The following is a 13532-nucleotide window of genomic DNA, read 5'->3' on the forward strand; positions in this document are numbered from 1 at the left end:
TGACAAAAATAATGTATGTGTGGCACTACAAGGCACAGTAGTGTTCAATTCAAAATTAGTGCTGTGGAATCCAGTGAGACAACCCACCACGGCTATGCACTCACCAGAAAGATACTGGTATAGCAGCAATGTATAAACTCTCAGATGGAGACTTGAAATCTTTAACCAGAAAGGACTTCCCCAGAAAGCTACTGGAATGACAGCATTGTAAAACCTTTCTCAGATGGAGACTTGGAACCTTTATCCAGAAAGGACTTCTCCAGAAAGCTACTGGAATGACAGCATTGTAAAACCTCTCTCAGATGGAGACTTGGAACCTTTATCCAGAAAGGACTTCTCCAGAAAGCTACTGGAATGAAAGCATTGTAAAACCTCTCCCAGATGGAGACATTTAGTTTACATTTGTGTGATTCATATTATATAACTTGCACTGGCAATATAATTTATTTTATTACATATATATATGCGCTGCACTTTTTTATATATGATGATTATTCTTTTGTCTTCTGTTTACTTCCTGGGTCCTTCTTCAGATATCCACATCACTGTTTGCATGATGTGAACATCTCCTATTGGTGGAGGCAATAATTCCAGTGGTTAGGTTCTCTGTCAGACTCAAGAGGCAGGAGAACTCATAGGGAAAGTGGGGGAACAGTGCCCAAGAAAATAGTGACACTGGAAAAATGCCTGGTCCCCAGGGCAGGAAATTAGCTTTGCTCATAGAGGGAACTGTGGCTTTGATCCATTACACCACGAGATGGCTTATTAAGAGGTGTTTGGAATCAAGACCGAGGAGTAAGCTAATTGATGAAAAATGCACTATTTGAATTTCATTTTTGCCCAAAGTTGGGCTTTAAGTACAGTACAGGGGCGGACTGACCATTTGGAAACTCAGGCACTGCCCGAGGGCCCGGGGTCAGTAGGGGGCCCTTGGTACCTTTTTCATAGGCTTTTTTGAGTTTGGGCAAGGAAACAGGGGCCCCATGGTCCCCTATTGCCCGGGGGCCCCATGAGTTGTCAGTCCGCCCCTTGTACAGTATGTATTTTTCTGTGAAAAAATTGCACTCTAATGTTGATTTCTTGGTTGTAAAATGTCTGGCAGGTTTCTTTACAAAATGGGGTCTATATGCAAGTCATACAATACTAGGCACATAGGCACTACATTTTTGGAGGTGTCTTTTTCCAGCCAAATACTCTAATCTTGATTTCTTAATGTTAAAATTGCTAGTGGGGGTTGTATTGAAAATGTAGCCTTGTAAAACTCATTAAATACTGGACTAGTAGGCATTACAACACTTACAGATAAAGATCTACCTGTCCCACATAGCTCCTTGCAGTTCTGCATCTCATGCTGGTCTGCCTGCTCCAGGCACATTTCCTCTAACTTAAGAAGCCTGACTCAGCATGTGGTTTCTCAGGCAATGGGCTGCACCTTGGTCTCCTGATCCTTGTTTTCTGTGGGCTGCAGCTTCCTGATGGTTCCCCATTGACCACAGTCACTTGCTGCTTTGCCTTGGCAATGCCCTCCCTCCCACCTGATTTCTTCCACCCTTTCTAGGTTGCCTGATTTAAATTTCATTGTATTTAAATGTTATTTAATTGTCATTGCATCCTTTGACTGTCAATTGTTATAGGTCTTTCTATGTTCCTGACTAGCTGCCGTTGTCTGTATCTTATATCATATCAACCCTCTAGCTTTTTTCTGACCATGTCCCTGTTTTCTGCCTGGACTGACTCTTGCTGCATGCTGTGTGTAGGGCAGCACATTCATTTCAATGACCATAGCTCTCTGTACATATTTTATGCACTTATTCTGCATTTTCTAATACAATACAGCCAGGTGATAATCCCTGCCATCCTCTGGAGATGTCTGCTTAGCATTGTACCTTCTCAATCTACCTTACTCTGCCACATATGCTTCCTGGCCATTGAACATAGCAATGTGTATATGTCCTGGAGGGAAACCAAGCATTGGTAGGCCTGTCTGCCTTAAGGGAAGAAGGACTACTATAGATAAAGCTATATTCAGCCTGTGTCAGGAGCTGAGCCTGCAGGGTCTCCAGAAATTTGGTTTCCCACGGACTGGACCATGACTTGTCTGTTCTGCCATTTCTGTTTTTGCTTTTACCACTGGGATTGTCATAGTTTGCATAACTGCATTGTTAGTGAGTCTCACCTGCATTTGATAATGTGGTCAATCATGGGTGATTGACCAGCTATTTAAGTCCTAAGTATGCAGGTGCTACAAAATGTGGAGACTGTTTTTGTGCAAAACAATTATACTTTAACCACTTGACAACTGGGCTATAGCCAACTGATGGCTACAGCGTGGTTGTCCAGTTCTGGGAGGACATCATATAACGTCCTCCAAGAACACGCCTCCCACACGCCCCCAGTGGCACGCATACGGCGTCTGTGATCACCGTGTCCTGCGGACACAGCTGATCACATGACAAGGTAAAAGTCCAATCACAGCGCCCTTTTACCATGTGATCAGCTTTGTCCAATGACACAGCTGATCACAAAGAAAATACAGTTGCCTGTTATTGGCAGCACTTTCCTCACGCTGTCACAGTGTGAGGAGAGTACTGCTGATAACCGGCAAGTGTCACAGAGGACATGTGCACTGATAATCAGGGCATTGATTATCAGTGCCCTGGTTATCTGTGCAGCACCAAAATTGCCCAGCGGTGGCACCCATCAGTGCCCAGCAGTGCCATCTATCAGTGCCGCTAGTCAGTGTTGTTAATCAGTTCCCATCAGTGCTGCCTATCAGTGCCCATCAGTGCTGCATATCAGTGCCCATCAGTGCTGCATATCAGTGCAGCATCATCAGTGCCTCCTCATCAATTCCCACCAGTGCCTCCTGATCAGTGCAGCCTATCAGTGCCCATCAGTGCCACCTCATCAGTGCCCATCAGTGCTGCCTATCAGTGCAGCCTCATCAGTGCACATCAGTGAAGGAGAAAATGTACCTGTTTGCAAATTTTATCATAGAAACAAAGAAAAACTTTTTTTTTTCAAAATGTTTTGCTCTTTTTTTGTTTATAGTGTAACAAATAAAACACCCAGTGGTGATTAACTACCACCAAAAGAAAGCTCTATTTGTGTGAAATAAAAATTTCAAATGGGTACAGTGTTGCACGATTGCACAATTGTCATTCAAACTGCAGCAGCACTGAAAGCTGAATATTGGCATGGGCAGGAAGGGAGTAAAAGTGTCTGGTAGGCAAGTGGTTAATGTGATTTCTACTTTCTGCATTTTATGCAAAACTATGTCACTCTAATGCCAAGTTCTAGATTTTAAAAAATAGTTGGTGGGGGTTCTGTTCAAAATGGGGCTGAGTAAAAGTACAGCATACTTAGGCAGTACAAAAGTTTGGGAGATTTTTTTGTGAAATAAATACTCTAATATTGCTTTTTTTATATAAAAATGTGGCTGATGTCTGTCCTGTTCAAAAAGCAGCCTAGTGAAACTGTGCACGTAATCAATACAGTGGTTTGGTACCTTTATTACAGTGAACTATACATACTGTGATTTTTTTTTTAAGCTATTTGGTGTGTGTCCTCTTCAAAATGTGACCTAGTGATATTGCTTAAATACTCTATGCAGTTCCAAAAATATTTTGGTGGGTTATTTCATTAAATAAATACATTATTATGCTTGCTTTTTAATTAAGAGCTGGCTGGTGTCTCTGTCTAAAATTGCAGTCTAGTAAAAGATGGCTGGTCTTGAAAAACAAACAAACACAACAAAAGGTTAAACTGCCTAGTACATTACTGTTTTCATTTGTTGAATGAAAACAATTAAGTGCATATTCACAAAAACTAAATATGCAACCAAGTATACAAATTTAGTACAAAAGTCAAGAGAAAAAGGTGAGCCAGAAGATGTGACACTCAGGGTCCTAATATGTGTCATACTACCTCTGATACATATCAAGGGTATACTGAGGAAGAGAGCATGTCCTTCAGAATGAGTCAGTACAATATTTATGTTTTTTTTCTGTGAAATAAAACTCTAGATTTGATTTTTTTATTATAAACCCGCTTGTTCTTTCTGTAATACTGTGGCCTACTAAAGTAACTCACCATAGTGTGTATGTACTGAGCATTTTTTTCAGCAAAATAAACTTGTCATTTTAATTTCTTTATTAAATTTTGCCTGGTGTCTCCCGCTTAAACTGTGGCCTGCTAAAGCTGCTTACATAGTATGCATCACATCTGTGTAATACGTCTGTTCTTTCTGTGAAATGATACACTATCATTTTGATCTCTTTATTATAAGCCTGCCTGGTTTATCCCTCTAACAGTGCTTACATGCTGTGGAGCAAGACTAGAATATTTCTGCCTGTTGTCTCTGAAATAATACACTGTAATTTTAATGTATAACTTGTAACATGTAATTTCAAATATACCTTTTAGCTCTGCTTTATTTACATAATTTTAGACAGTTGTTGCTGACAATCTGTTGAAGAGGTGTCCCAACACTTGCTGGGTTGCGGGTACTGTTTGTGAGAATCGTACTGTTCCATAACATCACATACAGCTTAAAGGCATCTTCCAAGCCCTTAACTGAGAAGATTGGTGTTTTTCTAATGTCACCCTCAAAGTCACATAACAAGCAAGTCCCGCTGTCTGCTGAATGGTACTTTTAAAACTTTTGTATTAGCCTTAAATATGGACAGAACTGATTTTCCAGATTCACACCATATCGAATTTAATAGGATTTGGATTTTAGTTCACAAGTTTTGAGATTTACGATGGGATCAATGAATGACCCATGAACTTAGCCCTGCCACGTATGACATCATGTCACTAATCTAAGCATACAAAACTGAAGGATCCATGAAAATATGTCCTATGCTGGGTCTACTTTGAGAGTTAAATTTAGATTAAGTTTTAGAACTTTGGTTAAGATGAGGATATGTTTTATTTCATACATTTTGGGCTTGTAGTTTTAAAAGGGAATTATTCAAAATAATTTGGCTAATCAAATATGGTCTAATTCATAGTTTAAATAGCTACAATTTATCTTTTGTTTTTCTAGTCTTGGGTATAGAGATAAGACTGGAATTTTGTTTGCATTGTTTATTTTATTATAACTCTACTGTTTATTTGTGCTGTTTTTGTTTTGTTTTTCCACAAATAATATTAGTAAAATACCCAAGGCTGTCATCAAGCAGCAGGATTTTCATGAGGAACAATTTCCTTTCTTGTCTGTGCCACATGCACTAAATCTATACCAATACATATCCTGCTTCTAGTCATAGTAGCAACAACTGCATGCATTGACAGCATCATCAATATAGCATTCATAAAACATAACTGCTCACCTGTACAGCCTAAATAGAGCATCACATAGTCATGTAGCATAAAATGTGTTTTGTAGGCATATCATCTATAAAATCAAAGTAGCACCTGAGGCAAGCTGGTTGGAATTTAAATGGTGACTTCTCTTCCTGATCCTGAACCGTTGGAATAGCCCCGCGAGGCTTCCAGCTGCATCCACTATAACTGACATTAATCTGCTTACATAGATAGGTGCACTAAAAAATAAAAGTAAATCCTTTCCTATCTCTGTGAATTGAAATATGAACTAATTCTGAAGCTAAGCCAATATTTGTTATGTCACTGAAAAATTTCATTTGACATTTAACTTATAAATTACTGCTGTAATTTGTTAGCCTCAGATTGGAATATTAGTAATAGGTTTTTTCTGCAGGGTACATTCCTCTCAAAGTATTTAACCTTGCACCTGTGCTACATTCTGTTACTTCTACTCTGTTTCTTATTTAGAAATTAAATACCTAAGGGCCTGTTCACACTTGTTGAATGGAACCTTAAAAATATCATGATACAATATTCCAGTATTATTTCTCATCATTTAAGCCATTTTTTAAATATGGTAATGCAAAATATGCATTGGAACAGATTCATTGAACTGGTACATGTTTCTGTTACGAAGCAGCAAGGTATTGAAATATAATGGATTCTGACTATTATGTTTCAGACTCTAAGATGACTACTTTTATGCTTGAGGTATACATACTCTGTTGTTTGTATATTTAAGGGATATAAAGATTCCAATGAAATTATCCAACCTAGAGTAAGAAATCTTATTTTCAAAATAAGGTAGTTATTTTTTAGCTTAGTCCAATGAAATTTGAAAATTATAAATACTATTTTCCTTGTTTTAAATTCCAACTGATATTTCAGCTAAATACAATCCAGGTACATCAAAACAAAAGATGGTCAAAACAGCAGGGAACATGAGATTTGCTGCTTGCAGAGCTATGATTCTGACTCAGCAACAGGCTGTTGGATCTCTGCAGAGAGACCACTGCTTCCTCACAGAGAAGTGTAGAGACTTTCTCTACAGCATGGTGGCAGGGTACAGACTTTCCTCAGATTGTGGCTCCTTTCCAAAGAAAATAACTGTATGACTTTGAACTGCTTTTGTTTTAATGCATCTGGAATGTATTAAGCTTTTTTAAGCTAACCAATAACAAATTCAATTTAGCTTCAAATCTCTGAGAACTGAGGCTTTTGTGTTATGAGGGTATCGACTGTTTAGATTATGTAACAATTTCACTCTGTATATGAATGCCTTTGAGCTGATATATTTAATCCCAGTCCATCTTGGATGACAGTAAACTGTATATTGCAGTTATATATTAAGACATTTTTAATGCTAGATATCTTCTAAGCGAGCCAAAAACTTCAGTAAATGTAAAAACTCTATAAAGTTTTTAGAGGTACCATTTACTATATTCTAGAGTTCTGCGCTACCCACATTCCTCTATTAGAGCAGCCTTGTAATGGTATGAATAAATGGCTGCTTAATTCCTTCTCATATGGTAAATTGTGATGGAACAAACACCCCCTTGTTTGGTTTGCAGTCGAATATTCGAACCTAACAAACGTTCGACTTTGAACTTCGAACAGAGGGGACAATTCACTAAGCCGTATCTTACCACATCTGAGTATGCGGTAAGATATCACACAGCTACTAAAAACATTCCAGCTTTCAGCGGGGATGCCTGCTGACAGCTGAATGAAAAAAGAATTGCTGGCATTGCCTGGCAATGAAAAGATTTAAAAAAAAAATGTGTGGGGTCCCCCCCCCAATCCATAACACGCCCTTTGGGTCACGCTCAGAGTCATCTCATGCTCCTATCACAAGCTGCTTCCTAGTGGACATTTAGAGATTTGCAAGGTCCCGGAATTCATTTTCTTTTATGCATTCCCTTATGATTGCTACCTAATGGTGCTCAATTGCTTGTTGTATTACACCCATATCCAAGCCCCCCCCCCATGTGAATGAGTATGGGGTACATGGTAGCACTACTCATTCACAAAAAAGGTGTAGTGTAAAAAATTACAGTAGACAGTTCTTTATTAAAATTATTTAAAAAAAAAAAATGTCCCCTGAAGTAGATCCAACATCAATGACGATGCCCACCAACACCGCCGACCAAGAAAAAGAAATGCTCCACTCTTGATGCTAGCTCAGACAGTTCTTAAATACCATGATGACATCACAAGGGGGCAGGGTTACCAGGGGGCAGGGTGATATCATTATGCGCTATGATTGGCCAAAGCATTGTACCTGACCTGTGGTCAGGTGCATTGCTTTAGCCAATCACAATGCACTGCCAGGGCACAGTGCATTGTGGGACGTGTCAGATGAACAGCCCGCCAAATGCCCTTACCGTTTGCGTGTTCGCCGAACACACGAACGACCGATGTTCAAGTCGAACTTATGTTCAACTCGAACATCTAGCCCAACACTAATGATAAAGTGTCTGTACAGTCAATGAAACTGGGAAGACCACATTACTGACCTGAAGTTGAATAAACAGCATCTAGTCTCTCCCACACAAAGAACACTAGAACCCAAGAACAGCAACCTAATTTGTGGGTGGCTGTGTTTGGCTCCTGGCACTCTTAACTCCCTAGGTCATAGACTATGCTGGCTATGCAGACATTAGAAAGGGTGGAGAGTGTGTGTGTGCGTGTGGTCTGGTTGACAGGGGTGCATTGCCAAACGGTGGGATCTGTGTTCCGGTGGAGTCATTGACAGACATGCTTTGTCTGAGCTCCACTCTTTGACAAGGGGCATAAGACTCCACTGTGGCACAGTTCACAGGCAAGCTGTTCATGAGATTCTGAAGTTGTTAACAGGAAAGTTAATTTGTTAATGAAAATGGCACATATAAAAAAGCAATTTGCAATTTTAAAAGCATTATTTTATTGTATTAGAAATGTAACAAACTTGAGCCTTTATAAAAACTTAAAATTGATTGATCAGAGCCAATCTAAATGGCATATGACAAATTACATGACATCATCACGAGGGTCAACTTTTTTACATTCAGGCTGGTGGAAACCTTCAGTAAATATAGTAGATGTTTGAGTTACTTTTCCTGTGTTAAGGACTGATGAAAGTGAATTAACCTTTCGCCCAGACATCAAATGATAGGGATCATTTGTAAGACAAATAGCACAGATTAGAAAAACTATTCTTTCCAATAAAAGACTATAAAGTGTAACATTGTATCAATGTAACATAATCTGTCTTTCTAAACTATTCTAGCCTAATTAAAGTGCACTTCAAAGGCCAAACAGAACATTTGTCAACTAGTGGTAGAACACAAAAGATAAAGTCTATGAAAACAATTGTTTTAGGTTTCCCTGTTAAGTAATTTTTATCAAAGGGATTGTTAATATTGCTGTTATGATTTTCACAGAGATTATATAATTTTCCTACTTTCAATTAGTGCTTTTACTTTTACTTAGCTCTTTGTACATTAAAACAAATTGATGGATTAACTATCTCACATTTTTTCAGTGATCAAGTAACAAGAAAATTGACATAACAATCCTTAAAACATTCTGATTGTATAATTTTTGTATACACAACATTGCCCACCTTTTCATTTTATTCAAACAATAAATGTATTTATTTTTGTCTAAGATATGTTTTAAATGTCTGTCAGTAATTAGTCTTATAAAGATACAAACAATACTGTGCACATGCCTTTAACATTGAGCTGCATGCAAAAGAGATCTAGTTAATAAAAAGAGAAATACATAAAAAGTGCTACACTGTATAAAAAAAAAAAAATAAAAGAAAAAAATAAAAATGAGCAAGGTACAACAATTGAAAATGAAACAAAAACAAGTGCAATAACATATTTACAATGTATCATTAATACTGCCCAAAATAATCTGTGATAAAGTCCACACAAAAGAGCTGATTACCAGTGCAATTATAACTATGTAGCCCTATACCCTTGATAATATCCAAAATGATCAGTAATAAAGTTCAATACAAAACAAATAAAATGGTCTGTATGTGATCTGTAGTCCACAACATTTGCAGGATATATGCTGTATTAATAGTGAAACCAAATCTACTTAGGTGATACCTCTACCAGCAATTGCCCCAGGATGTTCTCTCACCCTATGGTTTGACCTCCTTTACAAAAGGTCAAACAAGCATGAACAGATAGATATCCAGGCAAACTCTTGGATCCTCCCAAAGACAATGGAGCTATCTGCCACCACTTCCAAATAACACTCAGTGCCACATGGGATAATAAACCACCTAAATTAAACTTCTGATCCCTGAAGCTTGTTAACGAGATGCTCAAAGAAAAAAAAATATTTTATAGTGTTCACTGTATAAACTATGTTATTGAAAAGATGACTTGATAAAGCTCATGCACGCATTGTTGTGGCAACCAGCTCAGTTTGCGGTCCAGCCTGGTATGGTGGCCGACTTCTTCTTCCTCCCTGGACCACGGTCCCCGGTCCAGTCAGCTTGACTTTTGTGATCACCTTGCTTCACCATCCATCCCGGTGCGGAGGCTCAGGTGAGCATATATTCTATCACGGCCACACATTGGGTTCACCACTGTCATTGGAGGATTATATGCTTCTTTTAATTATTGTTTTATGGAATAAATTTATACCCCTTTTGAAGTACCTTGTGGGGTTATCATTTACCACAAGCCTACGTCTCCTCAGCACTGGTCATGTGGAATTTATTTTATTGAAAAGCAGGTAAAATGTGCACTTACATTGAAAATAAAAAAACAAATACTGTGCACCTATATATCGCTGCAAGACTAGGATTGCTCTCCATAGGAAAAACAGACAGGGATGGATGAAATGCAGGCAGCCCTTACAGTTAGCCTGACACTCTTCTGGATTGCTATAACTCCATCCAAAATGTTTTGTCTGTAGGATGTCATCAGGGACACAGTGCACAGCAATGTGGGAGTAGTTTAACCATTTGACTCCCAGCCTATGGCCAAATGGCGTCCAGAAAAATGTACTAGCTTTCTGGGAGGCCGCCATATGGCGTCCTCCCGCACATGCGCAGTTCGCGCGCTTGCAGAGCCGCGCAGCGGCGAGATCTGTCACCAGCCGTGTACCTCGGACACGGCCGATGACAGATCTGAGTACCGGCCCCCGTTGCCGGTACCATGTGACCTGCTGTGACCAATCACAGCAGGTCACATGACAGTTGTATACAATGGATGGCTTCATTCATGCCATCCATTGTATACTAGTGTCTAGCTGTGAATGGTCACAGCTAATCATATGCACATGTCATGTGATTAGCTGTGGCCAAATCACAGCTAAGTGCAAAAAAAAAAAACCCTGAATGAATTGATGTCATTCAGGTAAATGCTTGCTTATAGCAAAGTAATTCTTTGCTATAAGCAAATTGTGTAAAAAAAAAAAAAAATACTGATCACTTCCCCAAAGTAGTACAATGTTACTATGGTAACATTGTACTACTTTGGACATAGTGAAATATGAAAAAGAAATCATAAAAAAAGAAAAAAATAAATTAATAAAAAATGTAAAATAAAAAAAAATATATATATATATTTTTTTTTCACTCTGTCACCAGTCAGTGTCCCTGATCACCACCATGCCAGTTATATGATGATGCTGTACTGCACTGGGGACAGTATGTAAAAAAAAAGTGAAAATATATTTTTTTATTTTTTTCATTTTCCAAAAAATTATGACAAAAAAAATACAACTTCAAAAAACTCGCCATGCCTCTTATGAAGTACGTCGGACTGTCTACTCTGCAAAAAGGGGTCATTTGGGGATATCTGTACTGTTCTGACATTCTTGGACCTCAAGAAATTAGATTGGCTGTCAGTACTTCAGGATTGATCAATATTCAGATCTATACCATAGTTTGTGAACTCTATAACTTTCCTACAAACTAAAAAATACATCCTAATTTGGGTTATTTTCACCAAAGACATGTAGCAGAATACATCTCGGCCTAAATTTATGAAGAACAATTATTTATTTGCAAACTTTTATAACAGAAACTAAGAAAAACGTGTTTTTTTTTCACAATTTTCGGTCTTTTTTTTGTAAATTTAGCAAAAAAATAAAAACCACGGCAGTGATTAAATACCACCAAAAGAAAGCTCTAGTTGTGTGAAGAAAATGATAACATTTTAGTTTGGGTACAATGTTGTATGACTGCGCAATTGTCATTCAAAGTGTGAGATCGCTGAAACCTGGAAAATGGCCTGGGCAGGAAGGTGTAAAATTGCCCGGTATTGAATTGGTTAAATAAACATACACCTGACAAACCTCCTTCACAAGCAAACTCCAGGAGGCTTGAGTTTGCCTGTATAAGCAGCCAGCCGGGTGTATGTATATTTAAACCAGGGCAAAATTAACTAACAAATATCAATATGTGCAATTATCACAATCTCACCAGGGAGCAAGCTAGAACCTGGAGGTGAGAACTCTCCACTTCACTGTGTACCAATAACAAAATATGTAGTGCAGTGTTACCCTCACTAAACTCAATTCACAGAAAAAGATTTCAATAATCAAGTGATATAGCAATAATAACGAAAAATCTGTAAGTATTACTAACAAAGCAGCACTATGTGAAAACTAAAGCAAAATCATAAAAAATACAATAAATGTGTTAAGGTGTAAAACACATTTCAAAGTTCAAATATAAAGCATCAAATAAACAAAATACTGTGAACAATCCACAAATATACAGTATATACACAACAGATTGAGTTTAGTGAGATTAGCGCTGCACTACATATGTTGTTATTGTAGTGGTGTATTGGTATACAGTATTTGTTTAGGATTTCATCTACCTATGCAGAGTGAGTGCACATTTTACCTGCTTTTCAATAAAATAGATTTTAGCAGTGACCACTAGAAAATATTTTTTTTATTGAGCCTCTGGTACACATAGCGATGCAGACATGAGGAGATTATGTTGGTAGTTGATTAACCCATGTGGCACCATGTGTTATTTAGAAGTGGTAGGAGATAGCCTCCATTATCTTTGGGAGTAACCAAGAACGAGTTTTCCTGGATATATATTAGTTTGTGTATTTCCATCATGTATTCCCATCACATCCGGTGTGCCCATCAGAGTGCTAATTATCATCACTTGTCCCCATCAGAGTGCCCCTTTACATCAGGTATCCCTATCACATTGCCACCTTACATCAGGTATTCCCATCAGAGTGCCCCTTACACTCATATTCCCCATCAGAGTGCCCCTTTTCATCACATGTGCCCATCAGAGTGCGCCTTTCCACAGTATGTGCCCATTTGTGCCTCCTAACATAATTTGGGACCATCAGAGTGCCCCTTAACATAAAATGTGCCCATCAGAGTGCCCCTTAACATAAAATGTGCCCATCAGAGTGCCCCTTAACATAAAATGTGCCCATCAAAGTTTCCCTTAACATAAAATAAGGGGCATGCTGATGAGCACATTTTATGTTAAGGGTCACTCTGAGGGGCACATTTATATTAAGGGGCACTCTGATGGATACATTTTATGTTAAGGGGTACTCTGATGGGCACATTCTATGTTGTGACCATCAAAGCGCACCTTAAAATAAAATGGGCCCGTCAGAGTGCCCCTTAACATTCAATGTGCCCATCAGAGTGCCCCTGTAAGACTACACCCTACCTTGACGGCAGACAGGAGCTGTGCCGGGATCCTTGCTGGACGCTTGTGTACAGGCAGGAAGCGGGAGTCTGAGAGACAGTGAGCTGAAAGGGGCGGGGCACACATGTGATCTCATGTTTTTGTGATGACCGCCCTGCTCAGGGGTGGATCTGTAATTGCGGGCTGGTGGTCCAGGCGACAGTGCTGGTGGAGCCGTTCGTAGACCACGGTCCGCCATTTAGTGACCGCTGATTTAGACCAAAATTTATTCTGCTATATGTCTTTGGTGATAAAAATTCCAATAAGAATATATTAAGTGGGTTGTGTGAAAGTTATAGCAACTACAAACTAATATATTTGAAAATTGATCAATCCTGATGTACTGATGGCCTATGACACTATGACAGTAAAAATGCCCCCCAAATGACCCTTTTTTGTAAAGTAGACAGCCTGACGCATTTAACCACATGCCTCCCAGCCACTGTATAAATATGGCGGCAGGGCGGCACGACTGGGCAAAAGCACGTTTTAAAACGTGTGTTTTGTAAAC

The sequence above is a fragment of the Staurois parvus genome, unplaced genomic scaffold (assembly GCF_062004578.1).
Source record: "Staurois parvus isolate SC_StPar_1 unplaced genomic scaffold, SC_StPar_1.0 ptg000850l, whole genome shotgun sequence".
NCBI classification, from domain to species: Eukaryota; Metazoa; Chordata; class Amphibia; order Anura; family Ranidae; genus Staurois; species Staurois parvus.